Consider the following 15855-nt stretch of genomic DNA (forward strand, 5'->3'; position numbering starts at 1 on the left):
TGACACTCCACCAAACTTCCAAATTTCAGCGTGCCCTCTTTCCCCCTCAACTACTTCAGCTTTGCCTTCCCGGGTACCCATTTTCGTCTGCCGCATATGTGGCCCGTTGGCTTCACCGCTTCGCGTTACATTCACGTGATATTACGTGATTCACGCGGGCAAATGACCGCAGAGACGCCAATCGCGCTTCGACGAACAAAGGAGAGCTTTATGCAAGCTCGTGCACTAACGAAACGCAAAACAGACACAAAACCAAGTAAGAGCCAAGGTTGAAGAAGCGTAAAGCTTCCCCAATTCTCCGCCGCCCACCGTGCCGTTTTCCCGCCGCGAAAGCGGCTCCCCCGCAGTGCGCCCGCGTTTCGCTCATCGCTCGCATACGACGCGGGCATGGACGGTCCCTCGGGCCCCGACAGAACCGCGATGCAGTAGAGCTCGCGACGTACGAGACAGAGAGACGCACACCACGTGTTTCAAGCGAAACGGTGCCGCGGCAGTTGGGCCGTGGGCCCGGCGACTGTCCGCGCGCGCCCGCCGCCTGTTTCTGCATGCGCGTCACGGCAAGCGAGGCGACAACACGCACTCACAAACACGCCTCCGTCTGCTTGGTTTCCCGCTGCTGACTCGACCAGCCTGCTTTCCAGCCGTGCATGCAAAAGGAGCGGGTTGGGAGAGGACGGAAAAGAGGAAGGGAAAGGAGGAAAAACTGGAAGGAGGGAAGCCAAGAAATAAAGGAACAAATAAATGTCGCATAATAGTATAAAGAGACAGACGACGACGGCGGTTTTGTTTCGCACTGCAGCCTCTCTAGACGGAGGCGGCCAGCGAGCACGGGAAGGAAAGAAAGAACGAAAGAAGGAGGAGAAGAAAGGAAGAAAGCATAAAGTTGAGGAGAACGTTATTCGGGCGCGCACACAAAAGGTGCCATGGCGACCAAGAAGAAAAGAGGACGCCACGCAGCTCAGCGTGGCAGTGGCGGCGATCTCCAGCGATGCGGGCTGCACCGCTACAGCTTGCAACAGCGGCAGGCCCGCAGTAGCAGCACGCGAGCGCTGCCGCGCGCTCGACGTCAAAGCGTGCGGCAAGGCCGGCGCAGCCAGGCCAACGTGGTCCGCGAGGCGGAGACGGGAGAAACACGAAAGGACGTGGTGGATGCCGCCGCGCTTTTCTTCGTCAGCGCGATACATTTTTTTTTACCCCTCCATATCTTTACTGTTTCGTTCGGTTTGCCGAGGCCCCTTTCTGCGAGCACGTGTGTGTGTGTGTTGCTTTTGCGCCGCCGGTTTCGCGGAGGGAGAGCTGTCACCGCTGCTCGGTGCTTCGCCGGCGTCTCGGCAAACTTTCAAAGAATCCGAGAGGACAGGCCAGAGCCGCCGCTGCACACTGTTGAGAGGGTTTGAAAGAAGGAAATGTAAAGAGAGAGAGAGTGAAAGGATCACTGCCACGTCAGGGAGGAGGAACGGACGAATATTGTAACAGCGTTGATTTATCGGCCAACTCTCGTGTCACCTCTTAGAGGCGCATGTATATAGAGATGGATATATATATTCGTCTGGCGTAAGCTGTTCTGACTGAAGAGTGTGCGTCCCGCTTTTATACTTGTCTATCCGTCGTTCATGCTTTTTTTTTTGCCTTCATTTTCAGTGCCAGGTTTTGCATCTCTCGATTGAACTCTCTCTCTCTCTATCGCTCCCACACAGCCCTCGTCCCGAAATGCACTTTTTTTTTCTGCGTTGTTTGCGAGGCGTTCAACGTGTATTGATTCCATGTAGATGCTGTGTCCCGGGCCGCTGTAGTAGCAGCTTCGAAAAACCGCGAGCGATGAAAAAGAGGGGGAAGAGCTTACGGGAGTCCTTTCCCTGCTCGTGACGTGGCTGAATAGCACGACGCCGTCTACGGTCAAAAGAGCTGCCGTTCCGGCTTTTCGGGCTTAACAGGGGGCAGCGTATGAAAGCTCTTTCGGGTTCGAGAGGTGCCGAGACACGTTATTCCGTGCAAAGAAGGAAACGGAGCCCAGAAGAATCGCTTCGCAGAGAATTGCTTGAGCTCACTGGGGTGACTGCATGCTGCTGTCCTTGCACATAGCCTGCGGTGAACGCAGGGTTAAATGTTGAGTTTAATAAATAAGAACGTGACAGACGAGCTGGCTAGAGAAATCGAGAGATCGACATGACCACCGCCACGTGGGCCCGTTTTCAGAAAATGTGCTTACGCTAGAATTGTTCGCAAGAAGAAATGGGAACGCTCTTGACATTGGCAAAGAGCATCGCCTTCGCTAATAATAGAGAGATTTAGATTAGGGGACGCAAGCGGCTTGCATACGTAAGAACTAGGGGCAATGACAATGCGCATGCGCACACGCAGGCGTAGGTGTTTGCGCATGCGCAGTACCGTGGCCCCTAGTTCTTGCGTACGCAAGCCGCTTGCGTCCCCTAAACTGAAACTCGCAAATATGTCCAGCATCAGGATTGGCTTTACGTTTCTCTTACGAACGACTCTAGCGTAAGAGGTATTTGTCAATTTAGGCTAAGGAGACCAGCATGATAGCAGTAATACTTGACGCTTTTACTTTGGATTTCAGCGCAAGTCCTAAAACACTGCGCACGACACTCGCAACTGGACCACTAGCGCATGCAATTGCTCAGGAAAAAAAAAAAAAACCAGGCGATTAAATCTTTAAATCTAAACTTCGTCCTTGCTCGTTCAGCACGAGGGCAATTCGATCCTTCAAACACAAGGATGTTGAAGCGTAGCCCAGCTGACATGCGCCGGTCAAGGAGGTTTTAAAGAAAAATATTCTGCACCGCGTTATATGTGACCTTACAGGTGCCTCTTTCAGTGCTTACGCAAGAAAATAAAGTGCTAAATCTTTTCTTGGTATATTATTTTGCTTTCGTAGCTAATTTAGAGATATCTGCTGTTCGACTGTGCGAGACTATGTGAACCTTCACGAAACCGAGAAGCTACAAACACGAACTGTCGCCGACATCTGTATGCAGTATACATGTACGATATACTGCATCCACGAGAGAGAAAATGAGAGAGAAAATGTAATTGGTTCTCAACACAGGATTAGTCGTGACTTATAGTACACGCGTGTACCGAGTCCAGCTCTCCCGCCGATCTTGTGGAAAACTTCTGTCGTTAGAATTTAGTCTTTTGGTGGAAGGCGTTCTGGTATGAACAGCACAAAATGAACGAAAAGAAGACCCACACACCGCACTGTGCTCCTCTTGTTTGTTCCCATCCTGCGCGGCGCTGTTCAAATTAGAACACTTTTGAACATGGCATGCTTATTCATTGAGCCAATGAGGCTGCCCGAAGGCGAGATTAATGTTCCCTTCTCACAGTACTCACGTAGTTACACTCACGCGGTCACGAGTAAAATGCTGTGACCTTTAATGGCCTTGCACTTTTTTTTTCTTGCACGTGTAGAACTGCTGAAATTTGCAGGCCTAATAAGCCAGAACAGACGACAGGCGACGCAACAACGGAACGGGCAGCCTTTCTTTCCTGTGTTTGAAGCTGAGGCTCGCGATTGACGTCGCAGCGCTCTCGAATAGGTCTATGTGCCATAAGTAGAGACACTAACGCCTGACTCGGTCCACTGGCACCTGTCTTTCTACGCACAGACCACCACAATCGTGCTTCATGACAGCTCGCAGTGTTAGCCCACTCCGTTATTCTTGCTCGCACCCCGTGTCATAGTGCGGCCGTGGGTTGATAGCGAACCTCGCGTATACGTGCGCCCACCTAAGTATAGGCTATGTGGCCAAACCTCGGAGTATACATCGCGCTTACCTCTGCGAATAGACCGTGAAACTGTGCTGATCTCTTTCATACCTGGTTAGACGAACGCAAGAAGATAGGGGAGAGATATGCATTGGCGCCGCGATAGGGTTTCTCTCATCTGATTTCATCTCGGCACCGATCGGCGACTCTTCTTGAAGCGAGAGAGAGAGAGAGAGCGTGGTTCGCGTGCCTGTGGGCTTTTGCGGCCGGAAGCCCCCGTGTGCATTGGCGCGTGTCGTACAAGCCGCGAGTGTGCGCGGCCGCACAAAAAGAAAGAAAAAAAAAAGAAGGAAAAAAGAAACAATGGGATGCGCGTTTCGTTGAGAGAGCCGGTCGACCCGACTTTCCAGTTTCCGGAATTCATTACCGATAAAGGGTGCAGGATGCGGGAGGGAGAGTATAAGAAGAGCGAGCAGAAGAAAGCGGCAGCGGTAGGCCTTTCCTTCGGAGACTACTTGCATGCGTGCTCCCGATGCGCGAGCACGAGTGAGTATACTGCGCGTACACATAACGCGTGCGCGCCGCGCTGGCGCCGGCACATTATTCTTGTTGCGTGGCCGTAATTGCCCCATTCGTGGCCCCCCCCGCTTGATAAGGCCAGAAACGAGCAGCGCGGCTCCCGAGCGTGCGCAGTGTAAACGGGAGGTGTACACTCGTGTAAACAGCGTACGCTCAATCGGCGCCGTAATTGCGGGCAAAAATAAAGACGTCTTCCTCTGGCGCGGGCAAAGAGCGACTAAGCGCTACATGGAAATGACACCGTGGGAGTCAAGGTAACACGGCTCGGAGCGGTATATACACAATGGGCTCGACTCTGAAGGTGGGCTCGTCGTAAATGAGTTTTGTTAAGCGAGATCGCTAATGCGAGGCAGTCATTTCTTCGGATTTTCACGTTGTAGTCACGCGTTACTTGAAAGAAAACGAAAGAAAGAAAGAAAGAAAGAAAGAAAGAAAGAAAGAAAGAAAGAAAGAAAGAAAGAAAAAGAAAGTAAGAAAGAAAGAAAGAAAGAAAGAAAGAAAGAAACACTTCTGGAGTTGGGAATCTCTAGCACAAGAGAGGACGATTTCAGTAGGCAAGCTGTCGAATGGCGCCTCATATGTATGTCGATCCCGATTGTATCTTGTCGCGTTCAGAGCGCACCGGTATAGAGTTACTAAGGTCGCCCGAGGCGGCATACAAGCTCTATCCTGCGAGCATAAACGTTCTGCAAGGGCTACAACGAAGCCAGGTTATTACTCTAACAGGCCACTGATCCTCGTCTTACAGCGTTAAAGTGGTCACACTACTCTCGTCGCACAACTTTCAGAGCGCTTTAAAAAATGGCCAATCGAATATTCCACGAGTGCTCAGTTTGAGCAGGGAACGTAAACGAAGCTCGCCGTCTGCCCCTGTCCGCCCGCGATCTCCCGAAGCACTCTTGTTTATTCGTTCACACCACTCTGCCTGTCTGCTTCAAGTTCTTTTCGCGGACAGGTTTTCGTTTCTTCGGGTTCATTTATATCCGCCGCATCCCCCCCCCCCTCTTCCTCCTATTCTGGACGGCTGAAGTGAGCGCGAGATGTGGAGATGGGGGCGGGAGGGTAAGAAAAATAACGAGACCACGCGGGGGAGGGCGCCACCGAAGATTTTTCCGTCTGGAAGAGAAAGCTACACCAGCTACTTTGGAGCCGTGTGGGCATGACGGATCGGAAGAGAACACCCTCGCTAGTCTGGATACACTCCCGCACGGCAGTCCGCCCGAGCCTTCCCTCGGATCTCTCTCGTTGGCAGTCTCTCGACACCGCGGTCGCACTGGTTTGCGGGCAGCTGCAAAGCACAGTGCGGAGGAAACGTCGGGGCTGGTGATCTGTCAGAGGCAGTTCATCAGTCTCTAAACTAAGGAGCGGGCGACAGGAACGGACGAGTCTCGAAGTATGGTAAACTGAAAATAAATACCGAAAAAAGAAGAAGGAAAGTATACATGTAGATTCGTGTGTGGTAAGAGTGAAGAAGGCAGCTTAGTGAAGATACAGTGTGTGAAGACAGCGACGTGTAAGACCGACAGCTGTAGCGCCTTCCCAGCAAACAGCAGCGAACGTTCCCTGCAGGAAGGACTCGGCCTTTGAATTAGCCTGCGCAGGCGTCCTTCGACACCGGCCCCACGCGTTCGCTCTTTCTCCATCACCGCAGAAGCTCCTGGACCTCCTACTTCGCCGCATAGTTTCTCTTACCTCGTCAACTTCAAGAGTGAGGAGGACTTGGCGCTCCTCTCTCCACCGTACGTCCATGCATTATGTTCTACGCTTCCTGAACTGCATAGCACATGCTTTAAACGCGTTGGTCCGCTGTACTTGAAGACACGCGGCCTTTGTGACCGACTCTTAAGGGTTGTAAGGAGTTGCACCACGTTAGTGGTCGCATGTTCTTTTTTTTTGCCTCTTCTTCCTTTTCCGTTCCTGTTTCTTCTTTATCTCTTATCTCAATCTGTCACCTTTTATTCCCTTTACAGATTTTCCCAGGACAGGGTAGCCAGCAGGTATGTATACACACTGGATAACCTCCCTGCCTTCCCATCTCGCTTTCCGCTTCCTCCTCCTATGAGTGTTTCTCGCGCGTATACGCCGAAGCGACGATGCTTAGCAATTTAATTCTTGAGGGCTACTCACTTCGGACTAGAACACAACGAGGTTACTTCGAGAATATTTGGCAAGGTCGCAGAGAAAACAAGTCTAACAAAACACATCATGCTCGCATAATCTGTATACATCAGTGTACTTCACCTCATACATTTTTTTTTTTTGAAGTGGAGTTATTAGAGAAGGAAAATAGTCTTGTAGCAGTACGCTCTTTTGAGGCAGTATACATCTGCAAAACTTCGTATAACGGTCTATATATTGAGGAAGGAAGGAAGGAAAAAGTGGAGAAGGAAGGCAGGGAGGTTAACCAGTTTCACTTAACCGGTTTGCTACCCTACACATGGGAGCGGGATGGGGGAGATGAAAGATGGGGGGAGAGAGAGAGAGAGCACATAACGCAGCGAACACAGCGTCAGTTACAGTCCGTCACTCTTGCGCAGTACGCGATGTCACTCTCACAGCCGCTTGTCCAAGCCTGTATCCTTCATAAACCGAAGAAGTCCCTTCGTCGCCTTCAGCTGCGATGTCTTCTGTCGGCGATGTGTGAAAATGGTTGCAACTGACAATGGTCTATTGTCCAGGTGCGCTAGAACAGATGCCATGGACTGTCTCTGAACATTATATTCAGGACAGTCGCACAGAATGTGTTCCAGCGTCTCCTCGCAAAGACAGGCATTGCAGAGAGCGTTATCGGCCATTCCAATGCGAAACGAGTAGGATTTCGTGAAGGCCACCCCTAGCCATAAGCGATAAAGCAGGATGGCCTCACTTCGGCGGAGTCCAGTGGGCACACAGAGACGCATCAATGAGGGCAGGTCGTGTTGATGATTGCTGCGGTTGGTCTGGCTGCTTGGTGTGCACCATAGAGAGAGCGTGATCTCCCGTGCAAGCACTTGAAGTCTGCTGGCTGCGTCGGACCGCGAATGTGGTATGGCCTCTTCCTGTGTGTCTTCAAGAGCTGTCCGAGCGGCTTTATCAGCGTCTTCATTTCCTATGACGCCGCAGTGACTTGGCAGCCACTGAAACGTCACGTGATGTCCTTTCTCATGTGATGTATGAAGCAGGCATCTAATATCGAGCACGAGCTGTTCGAATGGCCCGCGACGCAGAGCTGATAGCACAGATTGGAGGGCTGCCTTTGAGTCACTGAAAATTGACCATTGTCGAGGTGGTTCCCGATTGACGAAACTAAGAGCAGCGCGAAGAGCAGCTAGTTCCGCAGATGTAGATGTCGTTGGGTGGTCAGTCCTAAAGCTGATGGTAATACCTCTTCCTGGGACGACCACAGCACCGGACGAACACTGGATGTTTGTGGAACCATCTGTATAAATATGTGCACTCTCCGCGTACCTCTCGTGCAGAAGAAGCAGAGACAGTTGTTTGAGCACAGGCGACGACAGGTCAGACTTTTTCCCGATTCCTGGTACGCTGAGATGGACTGTGGGGCTGACAAGGCACCAAGGGGGTATCGGTGGCTTAGATGGAGCGGTGAAGCCCGAGGGAAGTTTGTCGTTGTACTTGACGATAGTTTTCGAGAATGATGCTTGGTGCCTGTCTGAAGGTAGTGTTGCAAGGTGGTGATAGGGGGCACGTGCAAAATGTCTGATATGCGTTCTCAGGGCTTCCACCGTGATGTGAGTTTGCATTGGATGGTCCCGAGCAATCGCAATAGTTGCCTCAGTTGACGTGCATCTGGGCAAACCAAGACAAACTCTGAGTGCTTGAGCTTGTGCTGCCTGCAGAACACGAATATTTGTCTTGCAGGTGTTGGTCAGTACAGGTAGACTGTATCTTAAGAAACCGAGAAAGAGAGCTCTGTAGAGTCTCAGCATTGCGTCTACTGACATCCCCCACGTCTTTCCTGTCAAGTATTTAAACAAATGGGAGGTTGCTGCCAGGCGCCGTTTCATGTAGGCCACGTGTGGGCTCCAACTGAGGTCTCGGTCGATAATTACGCCAAGAAATCTGTGGGTTCTGACATAGGAAATGGTCCGCCCATTGATTGAGATGGCATAAGGCGTCATTGGTTTGCGAGTAAATGCTACTAGGGCACATTTTTCTGGCGATATGCTCAGACCTTGTTCACACAAGTAGCTCGCTGTCAAAGTAGCCGCTCTTTGAAGCCGTGCACGTACCTGAGGACGTGTGACTGCCGAAGTCCAGACACAGATGTCATCTGCGTATATTGAAATTTTGGTGGTAGTTGGCAAGTGTTCAGCAAGCCCAATAAGAGCGAGGTTGAATAGCGTCGGGCTAAGAGCACCGCCTTGAGGAACGCCCCTGCTGGTATAGCGTCGCGTAGTTGGGCCATCGTCGGTTAACACATAGAATGATCTTGCAGAAAGGTAACTTGCGATCCACAAAAATACTCGACCACCTAGGCCAACTGTCACAAGAGCGTCGAGAATTGCCTCATGTAATACGTTATCGTATGCCCCTTTCACATCTAAGAATAAAGCTGCAGATAAACGTTTACGGGACCTTTCGTGCTGGACATATGAAACGAGATCAACTACATTGTCGATGGAAGAGCGGTCACGTCGGAAACCAGCCATGGAATTCGGATAAATCTTGTAGTATTCAAGGTACCATTCCAGGCGGCCAAGGATCATCCGTTCCATTATCTTTCCTACACAGCTGGCCAACGCTATTGGGCGGTAAGAGGCGAGCTCTAGCGGGGATTTGCCCTGCTTCAAGATTGGCACTAGGCGGCTCACTTTCCATTCGTCAGGAACATTTCCCTCCTGCCATGAGGTGTTGTAGAGACTCAATAGTGTTATCCGTGCGGATTCTCCGAGATAGCACAAGGCTCGGTATGATATACCATCTGGGCCTGGAGATGATGAGCGCCTGCAGAGAGCTAGTGCTGCCTCGAGCTCCTCCATTGAGAAAGGGAGGTCCATGCGGCAATCACGGGAACGGGGGACGTCATCTCGGGCTGGAGGGTCTGGACGTGCCGCTTTGTCTGCCATCCGCGCACAAAAGTCTTCTGCGACCTCGACGTCTTGCCGCCCTTGGAAAAGCGCGAGCGCCTTGAAGGGAAAACGCTGTTCCCGAAGGCAACGCAGATCTTGCACCGTTTTCCAAATATGAGATAGCGGCTTGCGGGGGTCGAGTGTTTTGCAAAACGTTGCCCAACGTTCAGACGCTAATCTATCCATTCGACGCTGAATCTTCTTTTGTATCCTCCTGGCTGCCCTAAGGTCATGGATTGATTTTGTACGCCGATATCGACGTTCCGCCCGGCGACGAAGTGCGCGAAGTCGCTCTAATTCTATGTCGGAGTCGTTCCGCATGTAAGAGATCGTCAGCATGCGAGTGGCGTTTCGCATCGTATTTTTAATTGCTTGTTCTAACCCAGAGGGTAGGCCCTCGCTGCAGGCATCTTCCATATCAGATTTGAACTTGGCCCAATGAATCGTCCGAATGGTATTCCGTGGGCCAGATCTTGACGACAAGCCTTTGATGTTCAGATAGGTGGGAATGTGATCACTCCCATGTGTCTCAATATCTGGAAACCACTTCACACATCTGGCGAGAGAGTCGGAGACGAAAGCAAGGTCGAGGCAGCTGCCGTATGACACGCCTCGAAGAAAGGTGGGGCTACCATCGTTCAAGAGAGTAAGGCCATAGTTGTATGCGATGTTTGATAATCTTCGTCCTTTTGCATTTGTCTTTGTACTTCCCCATGCTGGATGGTGTGCATTGAAATCTCCAATGATGATCCATGGGGTGGGGCAAACACTCAAGATATCCGCTAATCTTCTAGTGTCGAAATTGCTGGAAGGCGATATATACACGCCTATGAGAGTAAACAAGAGTTTGTTCTTTTTAACTGTGATGCAAATGTACTGATTGTCGTCGTGGGGCGCAATTGGTTGCAAAACATAGGTGAGTTCACGACGAACAAAAACGATGATTTTGCTGCATGCACTATTTGTTGAGGACACGAAACATTCGTACCCTGACAGTCGGATTGGTTTCGACAAGTTGGGCTCACAAATGACAATGAGTGGAAACACATTGGTGTACACATACTGACGGAAATCTGAAATTCGTGATTTTAGCCCTCTGGCGTTCCACTGCATGACGGACGCTGCCTTGACTTCTTTTCGGAAGGATGGGGTATGGGTGGCCATCTTTCTAGTTGAGGGATTCAAGCACTGGGCTTAAGGCGTCCAGCACTTTAAGTGCGCTTCGAGCAGACGGTGTCCCCATCTCAACTAAAATCGTTCGAATAGCCTCCATGAGGGAACGTAGCACCGAGATGACTTGACCATCTGGTTTAGGCGAATCATCAATGGCCGGAGAAGGCTCCGGTGGGGCCGTGACCTTCTGAGGTTCCCTAGCAAGGGAGCGGCTCGGTAGCGCAGGCCATTCCTCTAAAGAAAGAGTCTTATCTGATTCCCTCGTGGAAGTGGTAGGCCCTTTCGCGGCGCGAGTAAGTGGTACCGTAGTGGAGTGGGTACTATCGATTCGCACATGCGCCTTCTTTGAAGACGTACGACGGTGCCGACGTCGACGCCGACGCCGAACTACTTCGGCTGCCTCCCTGTGGGCCGAACTGTCTCTGGCCATTTGCTTAAGAACCGCGCGCTCCCTCTTGATGCGGGGACAGTCCTTCGACGAGGCTACGTGAGGGCCGCCACAGTTGGCGCACTTCAGAACTGTGGCACCACAGTTCTCTTCTGCATGAGGTTCAGCGCAACGGGGACACAGTAGCGAGTTGGGACACACGCCCTTGACGTGTCCCAGCCTGAAGCATTGATGGCATTGAAGCGGCTTCTGGATGAATGGTCGAACCGGATGTCGAAAATGTCCGACTTTAACGTGGGATGGTATGCAATCCCCCTTGAAAATTACTTTTACGCAGCGCGTATTCCCAAGACGGCACACTATATATTGAGGAGTTCCCAGTGATGGCTTCCACCTCTTTGTACAAGGAGTTCAGCACGATAGGCCTGAATTGCGTCACTTCACCGGGGCTACAGGGTTAGGTGAAGGGCTGCGTGGATGAAGGAGCGCTTATATACTTTCACCTTGCGCTGCCCACTTGGAATGGAAAAAAAAAGGAAAAAGAAAATATTAGGGAGCGGCAAAATCTCGGCGCAATAAATATCCGCCTGGGCGGCTCTGCGGGCCGCTTTGATAAACGCGGTTCCTGTTTTCGTCTTTCGCTCGCCAGAGACGTCAGCCGGCCACAGCCGCGGTGCGCCAGGCACGCGAAGCGAGCGCCGGGTGCAGATAAATCAGGAGAGAGAGAGAGAGAGAGAGCGCGAGGGCCGTTTCATTTGCGTCCGAACTGGAACGAGTGTGTGAATTCTGGGGCGGGGCGCGCTGATTGCTTTTCGATAGGAACCGCTCATTGGTTCTCGGCCGCAAACACAGTTTTTCACTGCCAGCGCGGCTGTTGCAAACGCTTCGGCGACGGCCGGTCCCAAAGTCTCAACGCGCGCTTCGCGCAGCGTGCCGCAGTCGTACGCCGCCGCGGCGGCAGCACGGGCCCCATTCGACGCGTGATTAACGACTCGGCTGCGAGCTCGTTCCGTGCTCAGGGTCAACAAGTTTCGACAGACACTTGGAGCTGCGGCCGGCAATCGCGTGCTCGGATCTTTTGTTGCTTGCGTGCTGCGGCTACGCGCGGCGCTTCTGTTCGTATAGAGCGCGCATTTGCGGGGCCGTTAGGGCGCATGAAGTATGCTATTCATAACGCGGTCCAACCCTCCCCCCTCCTCCGAACTCCTTCTCTGCGCCGTGCCGCTTCTTCTACTGCTTCGTCTTCCTGGGGCGTTCAGTCATTCGACGTCAGACAAGGCGCAGTCGGCCAATGGCATCAGGGCGTCGAACAAATGGCGCTTCCCACTTCGAAAAAAAAAAAAAAAAAACGCGTTCTTCCGAGCCTCGCCAATACTCCGGAGGGCGCGCTGATGGTTAATGATGGAGAGTCTGGCGACGTGGCCTTGCCGCGAGGCTTTTTTTCCTTTTTTTTTTTTGGCTTCGACTCGAGCTCGTTAAACTTCCTGGAAATTGTTCGATCCACCGTCCACCAGAGGCGGGTACGCGCGGTTATAACAGAGCACGATCTTCATTATCCGTTCATGTCTCGAACTTTGCATAGTAATGATGGAAACAGAAGATTAGTTCAGGATATCGATAGCCGCGTTGTTAAGGTATACTTCCCCCAACTTTCCGACACCCATCACGGTCGCTATCGCCAAATTTCATCGAATCGCCAACCTCATGTTCCTTGAGAAGAAGCAGTCGCTGCGAAATAAGACTGTCAGCCCCCATCCCCCCCTCTACACCCGCTTCGCAATCCCCCTTCCCTCAAAATTTAAGCTCGCGTACCCAACTATTGCCATGATGTGTTCGCGGCAATATTTCCGCGATGCTGTCATCGTCACCATGTCGTCGCCTTTGCTGTTGGGCCAGCTACCAGTGTTCCAGTAGCACTCAACGCCTTAGTTTCAAGCGGCCCGCGCAATTCTCTCTCTCTCTCTCTCTCTCTCTCTCTCTCTCTCTCTCTCTCTCTCGCATTTCTGCTCTTTCGAACTTGTACCCCCGAGCACCCTGGCAAAAACGCAAGGCTCGTCGCTCGCCTCCTTTACACGTCACGCCGGCGCAGATAAATTGTCGAGCGCGTGGTGGGCTTTTCAAAGCGTGCGCATTACAGGCCCACGGCAGGGCGGTCTCCCACTACACACGCGCTGCCCGTCGCGACGCCCTTGTTCGAGTGTAGCGGCACCCACGCCACGTTGTCGGCTACACGCCGGTCGGCAACCTACAGGTCGCCCGGTTTTTTCTCGCCAATCCGTAAATTAAGGGTGGCCAACACAGAGCGGCATCGAAGTGCAAAGGAGAAGACGAAAAGGAACCAGTATGGTGGGAGCAAGAACGGACGCACTTCCTTCGCGAAGCGGGTTTCTTCGGAGGCTTCCGCACTGTATACAAAAAAGCGAATCGCACTAGTTGCTCTCGGTGTGTATACAAAGAAGCAAGCGCGACACGCAGGCAGGCCGCCCCGTTTGCGTCTCACTTTCTCGTTCCCCGTCCAACGCGTCGTTTGTTCCGTGCGTGCGTGTGTGTACTGGGGCAGCGCGGAGCATTGTTTTATTTCCGGCGTCTTGGCCCTCAACCTCTCGGCAAGAAACGACGGCAGCTACACACTAAAGAGGCGCTCCGACGTCTACCGAATCCAGTTTTTGAGTTTTCCTGTGACGCGGAGACTCCCTTCTCGCGTGTGCAAAGCGCATATATAGGGTGCTGTGTGTGCAGTATAAAATGCATGCCCAGAGGGAAAGTGTATACGGTCTCCATATTTCCTTGCACACATTTTTTTTTTCCGCGGTGCTGGTCGTTTCGAAGCAGTTGCGGAGAGTGTGCCTGCCGTAATTTTTTTTTTCCATTTTCGTAAGGCGTTCCTTCGTTTTCCGTTTCCTTCCACACTCCTCGCATCCCCAACCTCACATGCGCACATACATGCGCGCATGCGTGATTGGTCACGGTGGTTGGAAAAATATGAGCATGTTATGAGCAGGCGATAAACAGACATCAATTTGAGTGCCGCGTCTCAAAATACGGCCCTCAGTAATTCGAACAATACAGAGGTTTAACAAAAAAGTGGAGACTTGAAGAGATTGACAGTGGTCAAACAAGGTCAAAAGATTCTACAAGAGGACTTGCCTTCGTCAAAGCCTAACAAGGACAAGACCTCTTCTCTAAACATTGGCTCCTACCTGAAGCATTCCTTGTTTGAGCACTGTTGAGCCCACGGACACTAAGTCTTGAATACATACCTTACTGATAGGGCCTCGTCCGTTTAACAATTCGGCGGATATATGTATTTTTTTCATCCATGCGGTTTCTCACATATACGCACGGTCAATGTAGCACACAGCCTCGCATCGTGGAACTGTTGGTTGACGTTAAGTCGCACTGCTGCCTGAAACCGAGCAAGCAGCACGCATCAAAAACCGACAGATTGCCGACGCATCGAGACGGTATGCTTGACGACCGTTTTTCTTCTCTCAGGGCCATGCAAGTGCGCAGGTGTAGGGAAACAATGGGGAGCCGACGATCGAAAACAATATTTCGACCCACTCTGTTGCGCTCGCGGCATGTGAGCGACTGCCTTCGTGACACGACGATTGTTCGTTCGTTGAAGGTCGGAGGATGCTCGCGCCGACTAACGCGCTCGCGCCTCCGTGACCAGCAGCGCGTCCTTCCCGACGGCAATACGTCATGTCAAGGGCTGCGTGTCTCTTGCGCAAGTCAGCGACACTTCTGGAAGCGTGGGCGAGGTTCCGAAAACACTCCGAAAGTGACACCATGTTGCAGCCGACGCCCAGGCTTTTTGGAAGCCGCTGCAGCCGGTGCCAGATGTCTCAGTGCACGCCGATTCGCTTTGTTAGTTTGTGTCTGAGCCTCTTTTGGGCGGCCTTGTATAGGTTCGAAGCGAAGAGGCATGTTTGGTGCTTGTTGGTGTATAACTTCAGCTGCGAGTTGAAGTTGCAGTCATGTAAAACCCTTTTCTGGTCCCGACTTTTTTTTCGTCAAAGTAAAAATGTTGTGTTACGTACATCTGGACGACAAAAGGCGCAGAAATGAAAGAAAACTTTTCCATTGAAACTTTTCACAGTAAATCGAAGGTTTTTATCACGAACTGCCAAAAACTCGAAGTACTGTATGCAGCATGTGGTTCTTCAGAGTTCTTAACTTGCACTCATATTGGGTGTGAAATGCGGTCACAAATTATTTGAAGATCATTTTCGCGCGCACAAGGCATCAAGAATAAAGCACCGAACCCCAAGATCAGTTTGACGCGGCGAATGGACAAACGTGAAACGTTACGGAGAGCAGTATTTATCTGCGACACAAAGTCGATTAGTTCGCATCTCTGAAGATAGCTCACATTTACGAAAATAGTCTTGTGGTTTGTATTTCTCGACTTCGGATATCTCCTGCACAACACTATTATTCACGCAGGAATGACTGGGCATCAAATGGTTAATGAATGAGCGCAACAACGTAACTATTGAAAGGGAGGCGCTTGCTGTATACAGCAAAGTCTAATAGTGTGGATGAGGTAATTGCGCGTAGCGGCTGGAACGATGGTGTCGGCGCAACACAGTTGCGGTGCCCTACGAGCCCTGGTGCTCATTTCAAAACTTATTTAGGCTAATTAAACACAGATCAAACAAGTACGTTTACTGTATTTAAGCCAACGTTTCGCAGTCGCTATCACTGTAAACGAAAATAAACCCACCTGGGAGTTTTTAACAGGTGATGTACCCTAAAACCTCCCCTCCTCAAGTATTTACTCCGATGTATGGGAGCAAAACAGCGCCATTCCCTCGTTTCACTCCGCTGGCTGGCTGCGGGAGTATTAGGGCGACATGACGCGATTTTACTCCGCTTAAAAATCTTGTTCTCCCGTGAAACTCCGACAGG

This window comes from Dermacentor albipictus, chromosome 4 (genome assembly GCF_038994185.2).
Source record: "Dermacentor albipictus isolate Rhodes 1998 colony chromosome 4, USDA_Dalb.pri_finalv2, whole genome shotgun sequence".
In the NCBI taxonomy this organism is placed as follows: Eukaryota; Metazoa; Arthropoda; class Arachnida; order Ixodida; family Ixodidae; genus Dermacentor; species Dermacentor albipictus.